The sequence below is a fragment of the Ammospiza caudacuta genome, chromosome 12 (assembly GCF_027887145.1).
Source record: "Ammospiza caudacuta isolate bAmmCau1 chromosome 12, bAmmCau1.pri, whole genome shotgun sequence".
In the NCBI taxonomy this organism is placed as follows: Eukaryota; Metazoa; Chordata; class Aves; order Passeriformes; family Passerellidae; genus Ammospiza; species Ammospiza caudacuta.
The window spans coordinates 18,569,445-18,582,030 of NC_080604.1; positions in this window are offsets into that span (position 1 = coordinate 18,569,445).

Consider the following 12,586-nt stretch of genomic DNA (forward strand, 5'->3'; position numbering starts at 1 on the left):
ATGGCTGCTCCAGAACAGCTGCTCCAGGGACCTGGGGAAGGGCTGCCAATAAGGGCTTCACCCCAGTAGTCATAAAGGAAGATGTGTGGAACAGCAAAGAGCCCACTTTTAGCTCCTCCATAAAACAGCTACAGTTACCAGCACTCCCTGCTCCTTCTTGAGTATTATATTCAATAATATTAATAGGCTCATATTTACCGTATCTTAAAAGCTAACAATCCCATTGCCAGCGCTAATTAAAAAGACAAGAAGCAGAAAAGAAGCAGTGGATTATTTCTTCAATATGGATTCACGCCTAGATTTATTAAAACCTGCTTTAGTGTTATAACCTTACATTTGTTTCAAGAACACTATAAAAGATAATTCTGCTTTTTGTTGTTTATTGACTTGGAGGGTTTTCTTTTGGATCTGTAATACAGCCTTACAGCCATGGGAAAGCAAGGAAGGAGACTGTTTTCCCTCAACAAAACAACTGCTTCTGCTACCCAAATACCATGTCTGGGATGGAGAAACCAGCACAGCTATTGGGAGAGAAGAACAGGCACTAAAATGAAGCACTGGTGAGGTTTAGCTGTACCAAACCCTCTCTGTGACCTTGCAGAAAGCACTTTACCTACAGCTATAATTGAATGCCAGCTGTTCCAGAGGAGACACTTTGGGGGTTCTACCAGACACAGAGCACCCCTGTCCCAAACAAAGAGCTCCCACACCTGCACACTCAGCACACTGGATGCTTTCAACTTTAGCTTCCAACAAAATCCAGAGCAATTGCTTTCCACGCACACCTGTCCATCCTGCTCTGAGCCTGAAGAAGAGGGATGACATAGGAGAGCAGGTATGCAGTGCAACACAACAAAGTCAAGATAAACTGCAGCCACTCTCCCCAAAACCAGAGCAATTCCTAGGTGAGCTCATCTGCAGATCAAATTTCTCATTTAAGCAGAGGCCAGAAGAATTCTCCTGGAGACTGCTGAGACTGGACTGGGAGGATCTGAGCGCTCCAAATGCTTTCTTATCCATGAGAAAAACTATGTTCCATCTTGTTTCTAATTTCTGCCGCAAGATGCTGGGCCCCACTACTTCTAACAAGTTCCATTCTCCTTCCCTGTGCCTGTCTGACCTTTCTCCTTCAGTGAATCACTTAATTATGTGGAAACAGAAATACAAAACGGTGATGGTATAAGAACACAAATGCTCCAGCTCCATCCGTGAGAGCGCAGCCAAATCCTCCCAGAGTTGTGGGTCTGCTGCTGATTCAGGATGCCAGAAGGTACTAGGGAAGATCCACCCTCTGCCCACACAGTCCCTGGGAACAGCTAGGGACCTTACCCTATTTCTGCACGTATCTCACTGATTACTGGAAAAAGGAGGAAAAAAGCAAGAATGTCAGACAGTCAGTGGTCTTACAACATTTCACTGGTGTTGCAGTTCTTTCCTGGCAGACGTTTTTCAGTATCGGTGATAATAACAAGGAAAATTTAAGGAAAACTTGATTTGAGCACGCCAACAGCAACCACATTCTTTTAGCTTGTGATCACTCTAGCTCAAATAGACAAGATTTTTCCCCCCCCTCCCTTCCTGCACTTAATTTCCAGGTAGAGTTTGTTAAAGCCTGAAATCCCACCTGAACTTTGGAAAGTCTTAAAAAAAAAAAAAAAAAAGAAGAAAAAAGACCCATACGCAAATATTTGGCTAAGTGACCCATAGCAAATTGCGTAATGCCAGTTAAAAGTTGTGTTTTCTAAGTATCAGCCCCAGAGGTTTTATCTGAAATAAAATCCTGATTACTTCAGATTCTGGAGGCAAACTGTGACCTTGCTCTGCATCTCCAAATTTGAAACATTTGTGTTGTGCCCCTCGATAACGATGCCTCTTGCTAGAAAGGAACTAAATCCTTTCAAAAAACTTGCTTATTCTATTTCATAAAGTAAGAAGGCCCCAAATGTGCATATAAGAATTAGTTCAGCCTTGAAGCTTGATCAAAAGAGGTCACCTAAACTTGGAACTGCAGTGCTCCACCAAGCAAAAATGACCCATCTCCAGGCATGCAGCTGCATGCCCAGCGATGTTTCTGTCTGTAACCATCCCAGTCCTCAATCCTGGGTCATTAAATGAGAACCAGTATTAGGTCAGCACACAGAACACAAGGAATTATACCCATTTCTTGCATCCTTCTCTTTGGTTTGCCTGGGAACACGCTCTGAGAGCAGGGGGCAAAGGGGAGAACTGCACTGATGAGTTTTACAACACATTGTCACAGAGATTAAATAGCCCAACTCTCCTCAGCCTTCACTTTATCAGCCCTACTTTCAGTAGCCTGGGAAAAAAAAAAAGAAGAAAAAAACCAAAACAAAACAAAAAGCAAACAAGAACCCATAAAAGAAAAAGAAGAAATATGATTCAAAATAAATTGAAAAGCCCAACTTGTAATAAACCTGGCACTTGCCCCAGGCTTCAGGGATGTCTGAGACTATACACTCCACAGACACAATCTGTAGCTTTTATAGGGGAAAAGGAGATATATTTGCACTATTTAAAACAGGTTGCAAATATAGTTTATGTTTTGAAAATGTAGGGAGCATGGCTAACAAAATACAGAATGCAGCAACAAAACAAGCAACACTATCCTACAAAACTGTCATTATATAATGTCACTGTTTACACTAAGCCTCCAGAAGATACCTTCTGTTATTTTTTTTTAATTAATGGGGTGCTATGCAGTTAAATAAACTCATGAAGAACATTCACAACTTCTGCATTTTTACTTCATACCCCAATCTTTATTTACAACATCACTGTTATAAATTACAACAGTACTGTTAACATTCTTCTCACTTGCTGGGATACCCAGCGGAGCTCCCCTGAACATAATGCAGGAAACCATGGCATTTGATTCTGTTCTTATTTAAACGTTTTTAAGTCAGAAAAAACTCCACTGAAATCAGGGGCTACGCTACTGAAAACAGCTGCAATTCCACTGCTGCTCCTCAGGCACTGCCAAACAATCTCCCTGCATGCAGCGTGTCTCCAAATAAAGTTAAATTAGTTCTAAAATGTCAGCAATCCATGCAACTTCTTATTAGTGTGAAATTACTTAAGCCTTAATTCAGCAAGGTACTTAAGCACATTCCTAATTTTACAGGCATGAGACGTACCAGTGACCTTAATCAGACTAGTCATGCACTTACATTTAGGCACATGCTTAAGCATCTTGCAACGTTAAAAGCCACAATGAGGAGCAGTTCCATGTGAATTAAAGGCTGCTTTACACCTCCATAGGCACACTACCATTTTAAGTTTGAGATATATATGTGTGTATATATATATATATATATATTTGCTACAAATAAGTGGTTGCACCACTCATAAAACAACCCTTAAAGTATGAAGATCAGTGGAGGAGAAACAGTCTTTAATAATCTGAATAACATCAATCAGTTGAAACAGACTTTTAATTCATATCTGATGCTTGCTGGAAGCCTTTTGCAGTGTATACACGTGCTGGCTAACAGCTTTAAAGCATTCCTTTGCAGACTTTCCCTAAACAGCACTCCTGACTGTGGAACTTTACTGCTTATGAGTAAGCATAAGCAAATATAAGGGGAGAGGGCACACCTACGAAAACAGCTGGGAACAAACACACTGCTGAATTTTCACAGAGATGCAAGGCTAAAAATCAACCCAGCAAACATATTTCAGAAGCTCCATCCCTTCAAAGAGCCCACAGAAACCTAAATGATTACTGCCTGATCCTAATTTACCAGGTGAAGTAAAAGCAGCTATTGTAAAACAATAAATAAATACAGAAATAGACATGGGCAGCCTACAGAGGACTTCTGGATTTGGATGTGCACATAACCCAGGTGATTACATGTCTGACGACCCAGCTTCTGCATGTCCATGCTTGTACCTGCACGCACAACAGCAGAGCTCTGGGTGCCAATGTCAAGGTGCTCTGAGGACTCGGGTTTATGCAGTTATTTATCAAAGACCTCAGAAGCAAAATAAAACAAAGCCAAGACAAAGAGAAAACAATAATCTCAGCAAGTGCAACTAAGCAGTAGTTTCCCCTTACCCTTCAACAGAGAAAATTTAGGGCTTGTTGGTGTCAATAAGTAGTTATAACAAAGACATTAGCAATAGTGAGGATAGAGAATGCTGCATGAATGTTCTCAGCATGGTTCATTGACAACTGATCTAAAAATTGAATTATTAAGGAAAAAAATCATTGATTCTAAAACCCAGGCAAGGTAGCCAGCCTATGTTAAAACTTATTTAATTTTTCCAGCGCTGCTTCATTCCCAAGCTCTCAGAGCCACAGCTTTTCCATTGAAAAGCAAAAGACATTTTACGCACAATTTTCCCTCTACTAGAAAGAGGTATATTGTGCCCTTCAGTGAACATAAAATTGATATTATCGTCTCTTAGTTTATATCTCACTACTTAACCTTCAGATTAAAAGTTATTAGATTTGAATGACTAAAAAGACATCATGTCACCTTCCGTTCAATGCTGGGAGATGGCAGAACTTGGGGGAAAAGTATGAATGATAAAAACCACAAAGTTACTGGGAACATAAAGTTGTTTTTCACAATCTCTGATGAAACAGCAGAAGCTCTACAAATGCAGTCATCTTTTCACCATGTTGTAATCTTCAATTATGAGGGTACTACAATACAAAATCAGACACAATCCAATAGCCTGCATGGAGTTTAATCTATACTTTCAAATGGCTCTTTCAATAGAAACAGCAGTTTAATAATTAGGCTTTATGTCTCTTTGGACAAAATGACTCAACACGGACGCTCCCTTCTAAGTCTAACAAACAATTTTGGTCTAACCCAGTTATGTCAATATGAAACAAAGACTTTATCTTGGATCTAATTTAGCAGTTTTGCTCCACAGAGATAAGTCCACATCATGATCAATGGGACTGTAAAACTCCTGATGTGGTCTGTAACCTCTCCTCACAGGTTTGCAAAATAACATGAAACTCACCAATTAAAAAAAAAAAAAAAAAGCATTTCTTTCATTTACACTGCAATATATTCAGATTTCTTTCTAGTCAAATTTTCTTTTTGATCTGCCCAATTAAAACAGCCTCTCAACAATACACCAAATCCCCTATTTCTTGTACATTTTCCTTGTCTTTGAACATGAACAAAATCTGAAGAACCCACATATTCCCTCCGGAGTTTGATTCCCTCAATCTAACACTTCACATCTCAACATTTCATGAAACAACCTCTGCCAAAGGGCCCAACTCTGGCATCTTGACACAGACACCACAAACAGCCCAACTGCAGGCACCGATTTGGGCACAGACCAGAATCTAGTCCGAATTTCTTCTGTGTATCAGGCCTTCTTTTATATATGAACAAAACTGTATTTTTCACTTGCAGATATTTACTGGAATAAAAGCACAAAACAGGATATAACAGGAAACCCCCCTTCTTTCCTTACTTGGTGGACACATGGCAAAACTAGTATTTATCTAAATTCTTCAGAAAGCTTGAAGTGACACTTCATAATTACAGTACAGTACAGCTGAAAGACAAAGTGAAGAAAAGAAACTTCCCCACAATTCTTTACATAAACCTCCTCCTTCTTTCTCCACATACCAGTTGCGTTTGTATTTCTATTCCAGTTTGTCATAAACACGGCCACCTTGTAACCCTTTTTATCAAGCAATCTGTGCACTACCTAAAAGTACACTACACTCCATCAGACAAGCTATAGGTTTACATTACCCAAACATTCCAATTCTGCCTGTTCAGCACAGCTTGTCAATAAATGCAAGCAATTGCAAAACAGCAGTGTGTGTTTTTTTCCTTAAGAGAACACTGATAGGAGCCTGCCAGTTCTGCAAAATAAACCCTTTGCAATCTCTGCAGCTAATCTGTCAACAAATTACTATTAAAGTCATACCTCCTCAAAGTTCAAAAGCTTTCTGGATTAGACAAAGATACTGAGTTTTATACTCGTGGGGCAGTACTTGAAGTTACGGTATCAAAGTGGATCCGGCTATTGATGTGGAGAGGTTTGTATTTCTGCCACCATGCAACACAGCACTTGGTGTCTTGCTGCTATGCATCAGGATTCAACTTTGTAATCATTCCCTTTGTTCAATTCATAGTCTTGTTTCACTGCTAATAACGTGAAGAACGCTTTAATGAATAGTCCTGAGGATAAAAATAAAATGCAATAAATAATATTTATTTTATAAGCTTAAAAAAAAAAAAAAGAGCTGTCTAGGACTGAGGCATCAAACCTTCTATCTGAGGAGATGTCAGAAACCACTGAAGCAACTACAGCTGTGATCATGAACATTAAAAGGCAGTTTGTCCCTATGAGTCTTTATTTATTACTGCTTGGTAGGAAGGAGTCACCCCATCATTACATCCTTTCTGCCCAAGCTTCCCTCGCCCAGCCTGATCTTCCTTCAGCTTGTGGGTCACTGCAACACCCATTCTGCACCTCCCAAATGTTCTTCATGATGCCTCAGAGCCAACAGATGTTGCCAGACTCAGCCTGGTACTCTGTTCCCAGGTTTTCTGTTCTGTCACTTGGTGCTGCCTCCGTGGGCACTCTGGGACAGAGCTCCTGAGCCCCACTAGCTGACCCCACACCAAATCCCTGCTTCATCTCTTTAGGAAGTACAATGATCCAGGTAACCTTCAAGCCTGCCCCAGGCTTATAAGCAGGTCACCAAACCCCTGCCCATTCCACCACATCCTGACAATCACTGTCATGAGATGCTGACCTCTGGAACCTGTAGAGCCAGCAGCAGTGGGAATGCCACCTCTGCTACCTCCAGCAAGTGCCAAAATACTGAGAAAAAGTTCCCTTTCCCTTATACTTTGGTTCTGAGGGTGAAATGTATATGCATTTCCACTTTTACCCAACTCTTCCACAGACATACCATCCCTGAAGAGTCACTTGTATTGCTTTGCCTTTCTTACTTCACCAACATAAACATCAGTTGGAATTACTTGCAGAACTCATCCCCACATTTGCTACTCCCAGCTTAACAGTACATTTTATGAGATTGCTAATGCTAAAATAATTGAGCATCACATCACTCTCTGTCTCCTTGCATGGCAGAATCACCCTAACATGACATGGGAAGCATAAAACTTGTCCTACAAGTCCTCCCTGTACTCACAGCAAGAGTGATCACACCATACATTTCTCTTGCAAACATATGAACAGCTGTGGTGCTCCGTATTTTTCCATGGTAAAATGTTTACAAGTCGGCAAACCCATTAAAACTTCCTAAAAAACCCCTCAAGTATTTCTGTTTTCCTCTCTCATTCTAACAAAGCTATTAGTCCTAATAAATTCATAAATGTCACCAAAAATGTGACCCTGAATTCAGCACAGATGCTTTCACAAGCCATTGTACATGCAGGTTTCACTGTTGTGCCAAGCTCATCATGGGAACACACAACTAACCACAGCAGCAAAGCTAAAACTACCCACCATTGATTTTTTTTATTTTTTTGCAGACAAAACAAGTGCCAGGTGGCAAAATGAAAAGATTTGAATGAAATGCTCTTAAGAAATAGCTGTTTAATTCAGAACTCATTCATTTGTATTGAAGGAGTGTTTTGTAGAACGCATTCTGTTAAGTGACCTGAGAGCATATGTTGTATACGGAGAAACATCTAAACATTATGCTCCATGTTGTATGTGTATCTGTAAATGCTTGCATTAGCTGTCTGAAAACAACGGGGTTTTCTTCTTTTCAGCATTTAAAAATGTTTTCCAAACACCAAGGTTGATATTTTTATGCCAGCTCTGATTGCCCTCTTATTGTTATCAGGATTGGGTTTGTTGGTCCTTTTTTTTATTTAATAACTGTTTTAAACTTTGCAATCAACTTGCTTTATAGAAGATAAACTCCATGGAGAAGTTAGTCATCAAAACCAATTAACAGCAGAATTCAAACACAGAACATAAAGGTCTTTGAAGAACTTGGAGAAAAGCAAGATCCCCAACCACATTCTCTGTACTGGCAGTGGATAAATAAACTCCAAGCTAAAGTCAGAGCTGTGTGAAAGCAATCCTGAGCCTGGCAATCCCATCCCCAGCCCTGAGCACTCGGGTCTGTGCCGGGCACTGTTTGGGGAGGGCTAGAGGACTGGGAATGAATGGGTGCCACTCCTTAACTGACCAAACGGGCGGCTGAATGACACCAGCCATTACATGTGAGGTGAAAACATTATCTGAGACATCCTGAGCTCCTGGGATAGCTACCAGCCTTGGGATGGCTGTGGAGAAGCCCTGGCACAGGGTCAGTTCATGGTGGAAGAGCAGAGGTCTGAGCCATTCTGGTCCACCGTGTGCACGTCTGCATGATCCCCCCTCCCTGTTTCTCTCTGCACAAAGCCTCACTGGAAAATTCCATAGTGCTCCTATGGAAAACACAGTGTAATTAACTCATTTTGATACTAAGCCTTTTTTAAGATGAGACCTTTGTGTTGAACATATTTTACTCCTCTTCTACTGTCCTATATTAATCAAAGCTGTAACCCCTGTTGTCTTTGCACTACGAATCAGAATGTGCCCCTGGCAAAGAATGAGGGAAAAGTCAACAGGAATTAAGTTTCAGTGCAACTGTTTACTCAACTGTGGCCTGCAGTTATTGAAATTTTATCCATGGTTTTGTGTGACTACTGCAGTAATGAATTCAGCATGGCTGTGATTTTCTCACTGATGGTATTCTCACTTCAAGTAAAAACCTGTAGGACGAAATGATTGAAACTACCAAAGTCTGTGCATTTAGTATCATCCATTTTTCTGACTTGTTTAATTATGGCAGCTTTCTGTCTTAGGCTGGCAAATGGGGTGCCCGGCTCCTCCTCAAGCCTTCACTTTGCTTTGTTTTTGAGCACAGGTTTTTTTCTTCTCCACAACAACCTGCTAAAAAGATCACTGTACACTTAGGGGAGTCTTAACCAGCTGCCAATCGCTTATTTAAAAGGTTTTAAGAATCCTTATTGCATTAGAGAAAGTGAGGGTTAGGCGCGAGTGTATTCACCATGGCTCTGCTGCAGCCTTTGTTCCCAAACACATTAATGATACATGCCCAGCACTTTGGTGTAAAATTTCCTCAGAGGGCCTCAGAATTTTATCAGGGAAAAGAAAAAGCCAAACCGTATTATGCGGATAATTTACACTGGTGAATTTGGTCACTTCCCAGAATATACACTAATTAAAATACCAAGGCAAAACACACGATTTGGTTCTGATTCTTTGGAGTTGAGGAACACTGACATGGATGTATTTATTTATTTATTCTGATGTTTTGCACAGCAGATACCTCTGCAGCCTTCCTCACTAATAGAAAACATTCTGTTGATAGAGGTTGCTAGGTTATATTAAAATTTGTTGCAAAAACAAAACTTAACGTTAGTGTATTTTCCACCCAGTGACATATTTTGGAAACCAGTTATTTGTATACAGCAGTTCACCCAATTGCTGCCACCAGACTCAACACATTCAGGCAATGGAAGCAAGCCCTGATCTTTGGGTGTTTCCAGGGGATGATTACAAAAAGGAGCCCCGGAAGAGAAGTCCAAGGTTTCCCTTTACACTAACGACTGACTGCAATCCCCTACGGGCAAAATCGCGCAGAATGTCACAGGCGAGTCCCAAAAGCATCCTCTGCCTGGCAAGTACAAAGGGCTTTGGAGTGAGGGGGGTTAAATGCTTCATGCTTTTCCTGTAGGTAAGAAACTTGTAATGCATCTTACAGTACCTGCTGTTGCTGGAGATGTGCTAAGTCTGCAGCCCCAATTTCAACGGAAGGTGTCTCGCCGTTTGATCTCACTTCCCGCAGGCTGCACTCTAGTAAATGGTTGCCACCGCTCGCTCCATTCTGAATGGCTGAACCGTTACTTTTTGTCTCAGTCCCAGATTCTTGCATCATGACTCAAAAACCTGAAATAATTTAGGGGAGGGGAGAGGGGAAAAAAAAAAAAAGCAGCTGTTAAAACAGTTGCTGTATATAAGGAGACATGCCCTGTTTTAAATCCTGCCAAAACTGTAAACATATGTCATTTTCCTTCATACGATTTATCTTTCATTAATGGTTCATGCTACTAGTTTATGTTTATTTATCCATTGGTACAGCTATAATTTTAGTAAGTTAGTTCTCTTCTAAATATAGTATTATTTGCTCAACATCTTTTTTCCCTTAGAGAAAAAAAAATATTTTTGAACAAACACACAGAATCCATAATTAAATTTCTCTAGTTACATCTGGATGCTTTCCTTTGAAACGGATGAGTCATTCTTGGCAACATATGATGGACAATATCAAAAATGTGATATATGCTGTGTAAGGGCATGGAGGTGAAGCAGAGCATTCACTATTTTGGTTTTCACTCATACCATGATAGTGCCAAATTAGCACCTTTTATTACTCTGAAGCAATTTAGGCTTAATCTGGGATGTGCTGAACCATCATCACTTCTCATTTCAGGAGAACTGCTACAAATGCTCACAGAATTACTCTTGTTGGCCAAGTTTTTGGCTATGGATTTGGATGCTGTTATGGCATTACAGTGAGGAGCCTCCTGTGTTATTTGGCTAAACATCATCTCAGCAGCCACAGCTCCCTCCAGCCAGCCCTCTCTACTGACTCTTGGTGTCAGCCTGTCCCTGGGTGCTTCACACTCTGAGCTCACCAAGAGTATCAGTGGGTCACAAGCCTTCAATGAGGATGAGGATGAGTACCCACCTCCTCACCCCAGCACCCCTGGGATTTACACACCCTCAGGAGCAAACATCAGCATTGGTGCACAAGACTCCCCACACAAAGCACATACGCCAGTTTTCAGCTGCAAAGCTCTAACTCAGAGATAGTATGATGACTTGTTTTAAAAGTATTTCCACCTGCTAAGCCCCAGCTTCCAGGGTTTAAATACCATTAACCTGTCTGGCTTCCACCAGCCCATCCCTCCTCCACCCCTCACCCAGGGGAGATGGGGTATGGAAAGCCAAGCTGTGTGTCCCAAGCACGCTGCCAGCCCCACACTAATCACATGGACATGGGAGCCAAATGCCCCTGTGCAGGCTACTTCACCTCAGAAAGAAGATGTTTTATCTTCAAGGAAGAATCCGTTTGAATTCAGTAAACCAAGCACATGGATGGTAGCAGGACAGATTCAAACATTCTGATTGCATTTAAATAAATTTCAGCTGGTCTATGGAAACCTCTTTCAATCTGTTTTGTTAAATCTTCAAATTATGCCAGGGGACAAAAGGGCTTGGAGACTCATTATAAAGCTTCTGTCAACTCCTCTGTAAAAGCTCCAGAGATCTAAACGAACCTACAGCTTTCCCAACACCGCTAGGAAATGCTCTTGGATTTTAACACGATCCTGCTCTGATACACACCAAGTATGGTGTGTTTTTCATTTTCAGCACTGTAAGAAAAGCCCATAAGCATGATAAGGTCTAAATAAGTGTTTACATCTATCAGGCAAGCTTGGATTACACACCAGGCAGTGCCTGCATGGCCACAGGTTGCTTTGGAAGAAGACACAGGAGTGAGAATCCACAGACAGGTCCCAAGTCACTCAAAGATATACCAGGCAATTTTTATATGCTAAATAAAGGATTTTATATACTGCTAAAAAATTATTTACCTCTTTTACCCCATGACAAATCAAAAAGCAAAAACTGATGTAATTTTTTTCTGCTTCCACCCAAATTTGGAGTCAGGTCTCAACTGGAGAAAATGGAGCGCTACCTTAATTTACCCCAGAAGCAGATGAAGACAGCAATGACCACAAGGAAAAATTGGGTTAGAGGGTTAAACTCATGCCTATGACTGTTTTGGAGCATGACAGTAATGGTGGCGTGCCCCCACCACACAGACTGAAGCTGATGGAAGAAGGACACACTCAAGAATTGGTGGAAGGTGCCTCCAGCAGCTACTGTGGTGGAAAGAAACGCTAAAACCCATGTGCCAGAACAGTAAAGAAATATTTTCCAGCACTTTTGATGCAACAAATGGGAAGTGAGAACCTGGATAAATAAGCAGTAGGGTCAGAGGAAGAACCAAGCAAAGCTCTGACAGCAGCAAGAAGAATGTGCACCACTGAGGAGTAGATCCATCACTGCCTGATCACGATTTGTTGGCTTGCCCTTCTGAGCGAAATATCTCCGGGACACAGAAAATAATTCACAACCAAACTGGTCAAGAAATTATTTATTGTCTCTAGGACTGCAAAATGGTCCTGGAAAGAAAAAACAGTAGAAATTGCAACAATTTTTCTAACCTATAGGACTAAGAAAAAGATGGATTATTTATTGTATTTGGCTAGAAAAAGATCATAGCTCTTGAGAACCTGTTCCATGACAAATTTCATGCTCTGTTTTACCTTTTGAAGAACCCCAGCCAGTTACCAGCTCAGCTACACAGGGGCCACGGCCCCTCCACTGGTTGTGATCACCCTACAGATCCCAGCAGAACTGGCAGCAGCTACCAAAGAAATGAAGCTGGAAAGAGAGTTTGCTAAGGCACCATGTTTAAACTTTCAAAAAATTATTTTAAAACCATAAGTGAACATCT